The sequence below is a fragment of the Benincasa hispida genome, chromosome 11, assembly GCF_027475165.1.
Source record: "Benincasa hispida cultivar pf3 chromosome 11, pf3_genome.v1.1, whole genome shotgun sequence".
Taxonomy (NCBI): Eukaryota; Viridiplantae; Streptophyta; class Magnoliopsida; order Cucurbitales; family Cucurbitaceae; genus Benincasa; species Benincasa hispida.
In genome coordinates, this window is record NC_143488.1 from 54,406,174 (window position 1) to 54,418,443 (window position 12,270).

The window sequence follows — 12,270 nt, forward strand, 5'->3', positions numbered from 1 at the left end:
AAAATATTTTCTTGATCTAAATATCCTACTGGTAATCTTTTTTCCCAAAAATTTAAAACTGAAATTGACTATTTCTTAATTGACGAATTCTAGTTATGAGGAGGTATGAGTCATGGCTTCAAATATGATTACAAAATTTGATAAGTATTGGAAGAAAATTCATGGTGTAATGCCTATAGCTGTAGTCTTAGATCCACGTTACAAGTTGAAGTTGATTGAGTTTTACTTCCCTCGAATTTATAAAGATACTTTTTTTTTCTTGAGGTGGAAAGGATTAAAAAATTTTGTTCAGATTTGAAGAAAGAATACAAGTTGAAGGAAGCACAAAGGTGATAATTCTCGCAATTTTGACCTGTCTAAACATTTAGATGGAACATCAAAGAATATAGAATTTGATGATTTTAATGATTACGACTTGCTTGTATCAAATTCCAATAATATGAATAAGAAGCAACAGATGCAAATTTAGATGAACCTGTCTTACTCGAATCTCCTGATTTTGACATTCTAAGTTGGTGAAAATTAAATGGGGTCAAGTATCCCATTCTACAACAAATTGCTAAAGACATATTAACCATTCTGTTATCTAGTGTTGCGTCAAAGTCCGTTTTTAGTATCTACAGTAGGTAGGGATGACAACGGGGCCGGGGTGAGGCGGGGATGCACTCCCGATCCCCATCCCCATGAAGATTTTTAATCCCTTCCGCCCCATTCCCCATTTTGGGGAGTTGGGGTCGGGGTCGGGAGTGGGGACGGGGAATCCCCGTTCGGGGATTTGAGTCCCCCGTGGAAAAATCTCCATTTTTTATTTTATTACTTTATTATTTAAAATTAATTAAATTTAATATTTATATTGAAATTGTAAATTTTATATAGGAAATTAGTATTATTGTTACAATTAAACATTACATGTTTTTTTATTATAAATTAATAAAAATTAAATTTATTATATTAAATTAAAAAAAAACTGAAACATACTATTTCAATAATCTATTATTATTATTATTAGATATATATATATATATATATATATATATATATTAATAATTAAAAAAATCGGGGCGGGGACGAGGATCGGGTTCGGGGTCGGGAACTCGATTTAAATCCCGATTTGACCCCCCGTCCCTAGTCAAATCGGGGATTTCTCGCGGGGACCAGATCCCATGGGGAATTTTGCTACCCCTAGTGGTAGGATTGTAAGGCGACATCGTAACAACTTCATCTAAAGACAATAGAGGCTTTGATGTGCGCTCAAAATTGATTGCAATTGAAGTTTTGACAAATATACTTCTTTGTTTATGTTATTTAATCTATCTTTCTTATTTAATATATTAACAAATATTTTTGTAGTATAAAATATGTGACAAGATAAGGTATTAGCACAAGAAAATAAATGGTTAAACATTTAGCAACTGTGTCAGAAGATTCAGACAACTCTGATGAACATGTGGTGACTAATAAGGTATGACATTATTTGTTAATTATATTGTCTACTTATTTTTTATGACATTATTTGTTAATTGTATTTTAAATAGAGGAAGAACACTCACAGCTAAAGACGGGATGATGTCGAGAAGAGAGAAAGACGAATAAGTTTAAGACTTTGGTTGTTGTATAAGACATCTGAACTTATTTTACTTCAAACTTTTATTTGAACTCTTGTAGAATTTGACTCGTAGATTTGTGAATATCTAGAATTTATAGAATTTGATTATGGATTTGTGAGCTTGTGAGTTTGTAGAATTTGACTCATGGATTTATGAGCTTGGGAATTTGTAGCATTTGTTTATTTTATTTTATGGATTTGTGTCTATTAAATTTCATTTTTTATGGCTCAAATTAAAAAAAAAATTAAATATATGAGATGTTAAAGAAAAAGATATAACAATTTAAACAGGAAATCTTCGTGCGGATTAATAGGGGAAGGGAACCCATTCCCTGATGGAGAATCCTCGATCCCATCCCCGCCTTCAAATGATGGGGACGGGGGCGGAGATAGGGGTAGATTTTCCCCCGTGAGGATTAGAACGGGAAGCCCTCTCGTTCTGTTGCCAACCCTAGTTTCAAATGTACTAAAATAAATTCAAAATTCAAAAGATATTCAAATATACAAATTTGAAATAATATATAAAAGTAAATATTGAAAAATTAAGATTACAATAATATATAAATATGCATAATAAAGAATAATAAAAGAATATAAAAAAATATAGCAAACCTAATGTAGAAGAGGAACTTGTTTTACTTAGGATTTGAACCAAAGTCCGTGAAGGACAAAGATCAATTAAGGCACACCTATCTACCCATCTGTCAAACCCTTTTTTTTTTTTTTTTTTTTTAAGAAAGTATAAATAGAATAAATAAATTAAAACAAAACAGGGAGAACGACTTTTCCGAAGTTGATCAAACTTTGTCTCATTTTTAGAAACGTTCATCAAATTTTAGAAATAAGAACAAGAATAGTTATCAAACAAATCAATTTCTAAAAAATAAAAAATAGAAATAGGAAGCAAGAAACTAGAAGTTATCAAACGGGTCCAACATAACCTAAAATAGTATTTTAACCTAAAAGAGGAGTTGCAAATATAACAATTAAACCCAAAGTATTATAGCTATAACACAATATAAAAAATTTATAGGTATAACTAAATTTAGATCCAGCTCTTGGAGCTCATAAGTGATATAAGAGTATTTCAAAGTGTTACCCATTGCAATTACTAAATTTTTAAATAACGCAATACACTAGGGTCCATCTCAAGCAATTTCACTTTTTTTTTTTCTATTTTAAAAATTCTGCTTGTTTATTCGTAATTTCTTTACTTTGGTTGTGATCATTTCTCCTAAATAAACATTTGAATTCGTCACATTTGTGCTAATAAACAAAACCTACTTTTTTTCTTCTAATTTTCAAAGCCTTAGAATTTAAAATCATTCTTAAAATATAAAGAAAAAAAAACAAAAATGATAGCAATAATATTCATAACCTTAATTTTTTAAGAATTAAAAAAAATTAAATACGAAATAATTATCAAAATCAAATAAGATCGAGAAAAAATACATTTTTAGTTCTTGAGTTTTTAAGAATAAGTAGTGCATTCGATCCCTAATGTTTCAGATTGAGCATTTTCATCCATGAATTTTTAAGAATAAGTTTAAAAGATCCCTATGCTAATAAAATCATTAACGTTTTAATTAACTAAATGGCAATGTGGCAAGATGAGTCGGAAAATAATATATTTTAAACTTTTTTAATCTTGTCTCTTCTTTCCCTCCTTTGAGGAGTCCCTTTCCATCCTCTCATTCTCTTTCACTTTTAAAACTAATTGGCACTCCTATTTCTCTTCTTATTCTCCTTCTAATCAGCAACCTCTACCGGTTAGAGCAAGAAATATGTCCATTCTCACACTAATTCATCCAACACCAAACAATATGTTTATATGAAATAAAATATAGAGATTATGAACACCAATGTAAACTTCATATTCTTCTATATTCATATCCTTACCTGCGAAGAAAATCCAATAATCCATACAACTGAAAAGGTGAAGATAAAAAAAATTAAAAAATTGTGATTTGTTTGGCAACACAAACTATATTTGCAATTTTTATTTGGCACTATGTCAAAAAAAAATATGCATCCTTAAACTCCTTAGTGCCAAAGGACCATAGTCATTTAGGTTCTTTGGTTTTCATTATGGAAAGGGATAAAGGAGGAAAATAAGAGAGAAAGATGAAAAAAAATTAAAAATATATTGTTTTTCAAATCATATTGCTATGTCATTATTTAGTTAACTAAATTTAATGATTTTATTAGTAGATAAACCTTTTAAACGTATTCTTAAAAATTTATGGACTAAAATGATACATTATAACCAAATGTACATATTTTTTAAAATTCATAAATTAAAAATCTTTTTGTTGAGATTAATTTTGCTAACGTGAAATTTTATATTATTTTTTATTCTCCACGTTTCTCATTCTCATTGGGTGGTTTTTTCCTTCTCCATCCTTATTCTTAAACGTGAGTTGGGCTTCAAGATGTCCAATCCACCCACACCATCTAGCCTCCGACATAATTTATGGAAGATTTCTTTAAAAAAATAAAATAAAAACTTTGTTTCTACATTTTTGCTTGAGTATGCTTTTTTTCTTTCTTTTTTTCCCTTTTTTTTTTTTTTTTTTGGTTCTTTTGAGATATTTGAAATTATTAATTTTTAACATGAAAGATAGTTGAAAGATAAGTATGCTTCAAAAATGTGTCGAGATAAATTAGAGGCAGTGATTGGATATTTGAGAGATACTTCCAAGAAGGACAACACCTTCAATCATGTTAAAAAGCTAATAACTTCAAATACTTCAAAAGAACACAAAAGACAAAAATGTAAAATAAAGTAGTTTTATCTTTTTCTAAAAAAATGTATACAAAAAGGTAGAAGAAATTGGAAGAAAAACCTCACCAAACTTTTAGTTGAAGATGTCAAAGGAAAAAATAGTGAGTAGTCATAGGAAGTAATCATCACAACATTGTGGTGTAGTGAACTCCTCAACAAGGTAAAATCATCGTATAGTTGTGTTGAAGTCACCTTGAAGATAAATTATTGAAATGCCTTGAATCTGTTTGTTGGCGCTTCAAATATTCTCTCTAATAATACTATTCTCCTTCTGTCCGTGGACGTAACTAACACATTGTTAATGAACCATGTATATCTGTGTGTCGATCTTCTCTATCTCTATGTTTCTTTTTGTGTTCTTTAATTGTTGATTTCATAACATAAATATTATAAAAGTGTGAAGATGCCTTGATATCATCAAAGTCATGTTGAAGATGCCATTGCAACACCAAAGTTGCGTATGCCTGGGTAAACGGAGGTTGAGTGACATTGGAGATGTTCACACATGAAAGAATGGTGAGCTCAAATTCATTTAAGGTTTTTTTGTTTTTTTTTTTTTTTTTGTTTTGTTTTTTTTTTTTTTTTTTTTTTTTTCCACTTAAGGGCGAAATCAATACTTCATACCCAATCGTCCTAAATGTCTTTCGATTGAAAATCCATCCAAAACTATTTAGTCCCTTTATTTTGGTTTTTTTTTAGCAAAATTTCCTCATTTTTCATTTCGATGGAAAAAATGGTGAAAATTAAAGTACGTTCTTGACATGTTATCATATTTGCTTTTTAAAGTTGGCTAAATTATACAAAATACCTCTAAATTTTGTACTTTGTGTCAAAATTACCATTGAACTTTCAAAAATTTCAAAAGTACTCTTAAATTTAAAAAACAATGCAAAATTATCATTGTCGTTAGTTTTGGATGAAAACCGTTTGTGTTTGGTTCCAAAAATACCCTGGAACTTTTAAAAAAATTTTAAAAAATACCTTTACCATAAGTACATGAATGTAGATTTTTAATACTCATTTCAAATATCCTAAACTTTTAAAAGTTGCATTAATACTCTTGGGCATGTTTGAAAATGATTTTAAAATAGTTAAAATACTTTTGTGTTTTTAAAATAGCTTTAAAACATGTTTGTTCATACAAGGTTTTCAAAAAAATTTGCTTCGTGGAGTTGAACTTTGTATTTGTATTAATTTCAATATAATCTTTAATATATAATTTTTCTTATGCTTTCAAAATAAATTTTAATTTTTAAGTTAATTGATCTTCTTGGATGATCGGCTTTTAGGCTTGTTGATCTTCTTGGATGATCTCCTTTGGGCTTGATGATCTTCTTGAATGATCGGCCTTTAGGCTTGATGATTTTCTTGGATGATCGATCTTTGAGATTATTGATCTTCTTGGATGATCGGCCTTTCGGCTTGATGATCTTCTTGGATGATTGGCCTTTCGACTTGATGATCTTTTTGGATGATCAACTTTTGGATTCGATGATCTTCTTGGAGTATCAGTGTCCGCACGAGATTTTTGGTGAAACTTGTTTCATGGAGTTGAACTTGTGTTTGTGTTGATATTGATGCGATGTGGTTCGATCTATAGCACTCAATCCTCTTATTCTCTCTTAGTCGAATGCATATGCTTGTTTTGAGGAAGCGAAACGCGTGATGTTCTTGGAATTGAAGTCTTGGAAGAATGCTTGTATTTCTAAAGTACTTCAGTCTACAAGTGCAGTCAGCTTCAGGAGTTAGGGAGTCTTCCCAACAATTCTCTCTAGACCCTATGGAGTATAAAATTTCTGACCCCCACAAATGAAGAGAGCTCTTCTATATATTTATAAGGTTCTCTGGTGGGCTTCATGAGCTTGGGCTTGATTGGTCCATGAGCCTGACCCTTGGGCTCAATTAGTTAGATTTAGACCTACTTTGACATTTGGGCTAAATTAAGCCGAATTTTAGGCTCAACTAGACTTTAGCCCAAATTATAATATTAAATTGGGACAAATTAATTTCACTCAATCCATCATTTGTGATGAAAATACGTGGCATCATCGAAATTCGCTAATTTATATTTTCAACTTCAATTTGCGGCACTTGTAAACTTTTAATTGGTTCCAAATTCAATAATTTAGAATTTCACCATTAATTTAGGGAATGACGTGACAATTTATGATTGGTCCAAAATTTCTCTTTCAACAATGATTTTGATCATTCAAAACTAATGGATAATAAAGAACGCATGCACAATGGAAGTGAAGAAATCGACAACATTCTAATTGCAATAAAAACAAGAATAAGCATGCAAAAGGGATAGAAAATACAACATTTGAAGACTCTACCAAAAACATCCTCTCCCGTTCACAAGCCACATCATCAACGGTAAATCTCCGCTATTCTCCAGTTGAAGAACACGGTTGTGGGACCGTTTGTTAGTGAAAATAAGGGAATTTCATTATAAAAAGAAGGATTGTAAAGGAGAGTTGAGGTGGAATTTAGGTTAAAAGTTGTGCAAGCATTAGTCTTGCAAATTTAAAAAACAAAGCCATTTAAAGAGAAAACACAAGCAAAATCCCATTTTGCATGTCTTGCACCTCAAACTCCACTAGCATATAATCTCTAGGTGTCAAGCTTGGGATGTATCACTTCAAAATCCACTAATTTAGTGGGAAAATCCAACAATTGGATTTTTCCACTAATTAAAAATAATAATAAAGAAAAATCAAGTTTTTTATGAAAAACATTTTCATAATTTAGAAAATATTAAAAAAATAAATTTAATATCACATATTAAATTGTTTATGATACCTAACTTTGATTAATCACATTAATCAAGTTTTAAAAAATACTTACATGCTAATAAACAAGAATACTCTCAAACATAATTAGTTAATCAATTAATTATATAATTGTAAATTATATCTCATATAAAATAAAATTTTCCCTTAAGATCGAATTTGAACATGTCAAATTCTCACATCACCTAGTTCTTCAATTTTGTCCGTAGTGAGCTAGCAAGGAGACCTGATGGACTTACAGATCATGGGCTCCACCGATCCGAGACTAATCGGTCAAACTCTTTAACCTAGTTAATCAACATTCCTTAACTAACAGAACTGTCCACTATAGCTTGTAGTTGCACTCCCCTCACTGTAGATATATTATGTGTCCATTTCATATAACCGTCATCAATAAGTTGATCCTTCACAGGTTGTTTATAACTTCAGCTAGGTCAAATACCGAAATACCCTGAGTTACATCTTTTCTTCTTAAGTAACACTGTCTCTCTAATGAACAATTGATTTAGGATCTTAATCACTAAATCCATTCCTTTTCGGGCCAACGAGAGGATGAGGCCCCTTGTTCAAGACTCAAAATTAGCCTTTAAGGGAACAACCTTTCTACTATCCCTAAAATGGGTAGGAGTGAATTCCATCTTGCAAATTCTGTGTCCCCTGCCATTTACCTGGTCTTATCCCTGAAATGAAAAGTATATTGAGCAGCGATGTTGAACTTACCTTCACCTGTGTAGATCAAGGGACAATCGCGAATAAACAGGAATTCATAGACAACTTAGGATTCAGATCAAGTTATCTAGGTCATCAAGAAATGAAATTAATTAGTGTTAACATTAAATGGTGTTAATATGTAATAGTTATTATTTCGTGGTCTGTCTTACACAATCTCATCGTGTAGAACACCCCCGCTCACATGTTTGAACATGAAAGAGTTGATCACATTGTTTATGACACTTTATAACATTTGTAACAATTATAAAGAAAGTCGTATTCAATAGTATCACTAGAAATAGGTACCCAACCTAATCTAAGTACTATAGATTGTTTAGGCTGTTTTACTCGAACTTCATCAAGTTTATGTCTCCACATAAAGTCCAAGTATTCATGACTTGTCTGAATAAACTTCATATATGTTACTAAACAATCAACAACACTTGTCTGAATAAACTTCATATATGTTACTAAACAATCAACAATACTTGTCTGAATAAACTTCATATATGTTTACTGTTTACCAAACTATGAGTTTTAAGACATACAACCCAACAAACTTCGACTTGGACTAAAACTCATAGTGGGTTACAACAAAGTTGAGTGCTGTGAGAGAAAACTAAATACAATAAACTAGAGCATCCCATACCCACAATTTCTCCCACTTGCCCTATTTTTTCTACCCGTAGTCTAAACTCTTTAGGTGACGCTTGAAAAACTTAGCCGGGAGGACCTTTGTAAACGGATCAACAATTTTATCCCCAAACGCTATTTGTCTCACAATAACGTCTCCTCTTAGCACGATCTCTCTGATGAGATGATATTTGCGCTCAATATGTTTTTCACACTTATGGCTTCTAGGTTCTTTGGAGTTCGTTATTTCCCTACTGTTATCGCAATACAAAGTGATTGGTAGACGCATGTCTAGAACCATTTCCAGATCATTTAGGAACTTCCGAAGCCATACTGCTTCCTTGATTTCTTCACAAACAGCAACATATTCTGCTTCCATTGTGGAGTCAACAATGCAGCTCTGCTTAATACTTTTCCATACTACTGCTCCTCCATTTAAAGTGAACACCGATCCCGAAGTAGATCTCCTGAAGTCTATATCGGTATGAAAATCGGAGTTAGTATATCCCTCAAGGATTAAATCCTTATTTCCATATACGAGCACATAGTTCCTCCTTCTCCGAAGATACTTGAGGATATTCTTAACAATAGTCCAATGTTCATAACCAGGATTGGACTGATACCTACTGAAAATCCTTACTGTAAAGCACATGTCTGGACGAGTACATACCATTGCATACATCAGACATCTGACTGCTGATACATAGAGAACCCATCTTTTATCCTCAACTTTTTGAGGTGTCATAAGACATGGTTTCTTTGACAAATGTATTCCATTCCTAAAAGGTAAAAGATCTCTTTGGAATCATGCATCTTAAACTTAGACAACACCTTGTCTATATAAGATATTTGAGACATGGCTAGCGTTCTATTCTTTCGGTTTCAAACTATTTGAACCTCAAGAACATATTGCGCCTCTCCTAGATCTTTCATCTGAAATTGGGTTGCTAGCCAATTTTTAATGTCAGTTAGGTATCCTACATTATTCCCAATAAGTAGAATATCATCTACTACAAAACTAGAAATGCTACAGTAGAGTTGATGATCTTTTTGTATACACACGGTTCATCAACGTTCTATTCAAAGCCATAAGATTTGACCGCAGTATCAAATCCTATATTCTAGGATCTGGATGTCTGTTTCAATCCATAAATAGATCTCTTCAGTTTGCAAACTTTTTGGTCCTGACCCTGTTCAATGAACCCTTTTGGTTGGACCATATAAATACTTTCTTCAAGATCTCCATTTAGAAAGGCAGTCTTGACATCCATTTGCCAAATTTCATAATTATAAGAAGTGGCAATAGACAAGAGTATCCTAATTGATTTGATCATAGCAACAGGTGAGAAAGTTTCTTCATAGTCCACCCCGTCAACCTGGGCATAATCCTTTGCTAATAATCGGGCTTTATAGGTCTATACCTTCCCCGTATGGTCTCTTTTATGCTTGTAGATCCACTTACAACTGATAAGTCTTACCTTATCAAGTTTATCTACAAGTTCCCAGACTGAAGTAAAGTACATAGACTCTATTTCAAGGTCCATTGCTTTGATCAATTGATCTCGATCAAATTCATCCAGTGCTTGTTTATGTGTTGATGGATCCTCTAAGCCATCATCAGGTATGTTGACTTCGATTTCAGTTAAACCCATCTAGCGGTCAGGCTGTCACAATCCTTCCACAATGTCAAAGCTCTCTCAACTCTTGAGTAGGATGTGATGGACCATACGACCTTGATCTATCTACAACTCTTGTTGATGAACAAGGTTGATCAACAACTTTTGTTGATTCATCTGTAGCATTATTTGAAATCTCTTCCAATACTAGTTTACTGCGAGGTTTATGATCTCGAATGTGATCTTCCTTTGGGAATGTGGCATTTGTCGATACAATTACCTTATCATCCTAAGGATCATAAAACTGACCACCTCTTGTTACTTTAGGGTAACTTACAAACAGACATAATTTTGAACGATGTTCCAATTTCTTATGATTTTGCACCAACACGTGTGCCAAGCAACCGCAGATCCGAAAATAACGTAAACTAACTTTACGCCCTGTCCAAAACTCATAAGGTGTTTCTAAAACACTCTTTGAGGGAACGTTATTCAAATTGTAAGCGGCAGTCTCTACTGCATACCCCTAAAACAAGTTAAGCAACTGAGCATAACTCATCATGGACCGAACCATGTCTAACAAGGTTCTGTTTCTCTGTTTGGATACACTGTTTTGCTGTGGCATTCTCGGTGCAGAGAGTTGTGACTGAATCTCGTGTTCTATCATTTAGTCTTGGAATTTTAAGTCCAAATACTCCCCACCTCGATCTGATCGAAGTGTCTTAATAGATTTACCTAATTGGTTCTCAACTTCGATCATAAATTCCTTGAACTTTTCAAGAGCTTCAGAATTAGGTAAATGTAACTGTACCTTGAATAATCATCTATAAAGCTTATGAAATATTCATAACCTCCCCATGCTTTAACACTCATCGGTCCACAGAGGTCCGAATGCATGAGCTCTAAGGTTTCTTTGGCTGGAAGACCTTTTCCAGAAAAAATATCTTTTTATCATTTTTCCTTCGAGATATGACTCACATAGTGATAAAGAGACTTTTTCTAACTTGTTTAGAAGTCCACTTTTAGCCAGTCTCTCAATCCTATTGAGATTAATGTGGTCAAGTCTCAAGTGCCAAAGATAGGGACTCTGAGAAATGCGTTGCCTTTTTCTTTAAGTTTCAATTGTTTTAAACATTTCTGGGTTATATACAACTTCAAATTTAGATGGTTTTAACTTATATAAGTTACTTTCTAAGTTTGCAGAACAATTTTGTATACCTCTTTTTGTAATGAGTGCTTCATTTACTTTGTACAAATCTTCCAACAAACAGAAAATAGATATCAAATTTCTTTTACAAGAAGGTACATAAAGAATATTTACTAAATATAGATATCTATTTCCAAAAGTTAACTTAACAACTCCCATTACTTTTACTGAGATATGCTGCCCTGATCCAACCCAAAGAGTAATCTTATCTTGTTCGAGCTGCCTCCAGGAACTAGTTTCCTGAGAAGAAAAACAAACATGATTAGTGGCCTCTGAATCCAATATCCAGGTAGAATCTTCATTCTCCACTATACATGTTTCAATAACTAGTAAATCTAATTTACCTTATCTTTCTTTTTCAACTTTCTTCTCGACAAGATATTTAGGGCAATTTCTTTTCCAATGCCCATTTTCGTTGCAATGGAAATATTTTCCTTTGGCAACTTCCTTTTTGCCTTTCTGTGCAGCTACAACCTTCCATTTCCTAATTTCCTTCTTTTTCTTTTGAATACCTCTATTTTTGGAGAAAGAAAGGCCATCTTTACTCCAAAAACGAATTTTTTTTTGGTTTCCTCTTCGAAGTTGAAGCAACATTTGCTTTTGCCTCTGAACCTTTATTTTTCAAAAAAGATTCATAAATCTGGAGTTCTTTGAGAAGATTCGTCAAGTTATACTCTATCTTATTCATCATTGCATTCGTTTTGAATTGAAAATAGCTCTTCAGAAGAGACTGCATGATGAATCCAACTTGACACTTCTCATTCATGACGGTTCCATTCACTTCTGCAATATTGAAGTGAACCCTCATGTTCAAAACATGTACCCTTATGGAGGTTCCTTCCTTCATTCTACAGTTGTAAACAAATTTAATTGCGTCAAGCATGGCAGATGTGCACGGTTGTCCAAATAGGCCTTGGAAA

At 32.6% G+C, this 12,270-nt stretch overlaps 1 pseudogene; it reads right to left on the minus strand.

The window, feature by feature from the left end:
* Positions 1-8,649: 8,649 nt before the first annotated feature.
* On the minus strand, positions 8,650-10,179 carry LOC150032738 (secreted RxLR effector protein 161 pseudogene; annotated as a pseudogene).
* Positions 10,180-12,270: the final 2,091 nt, after the last annotated feature.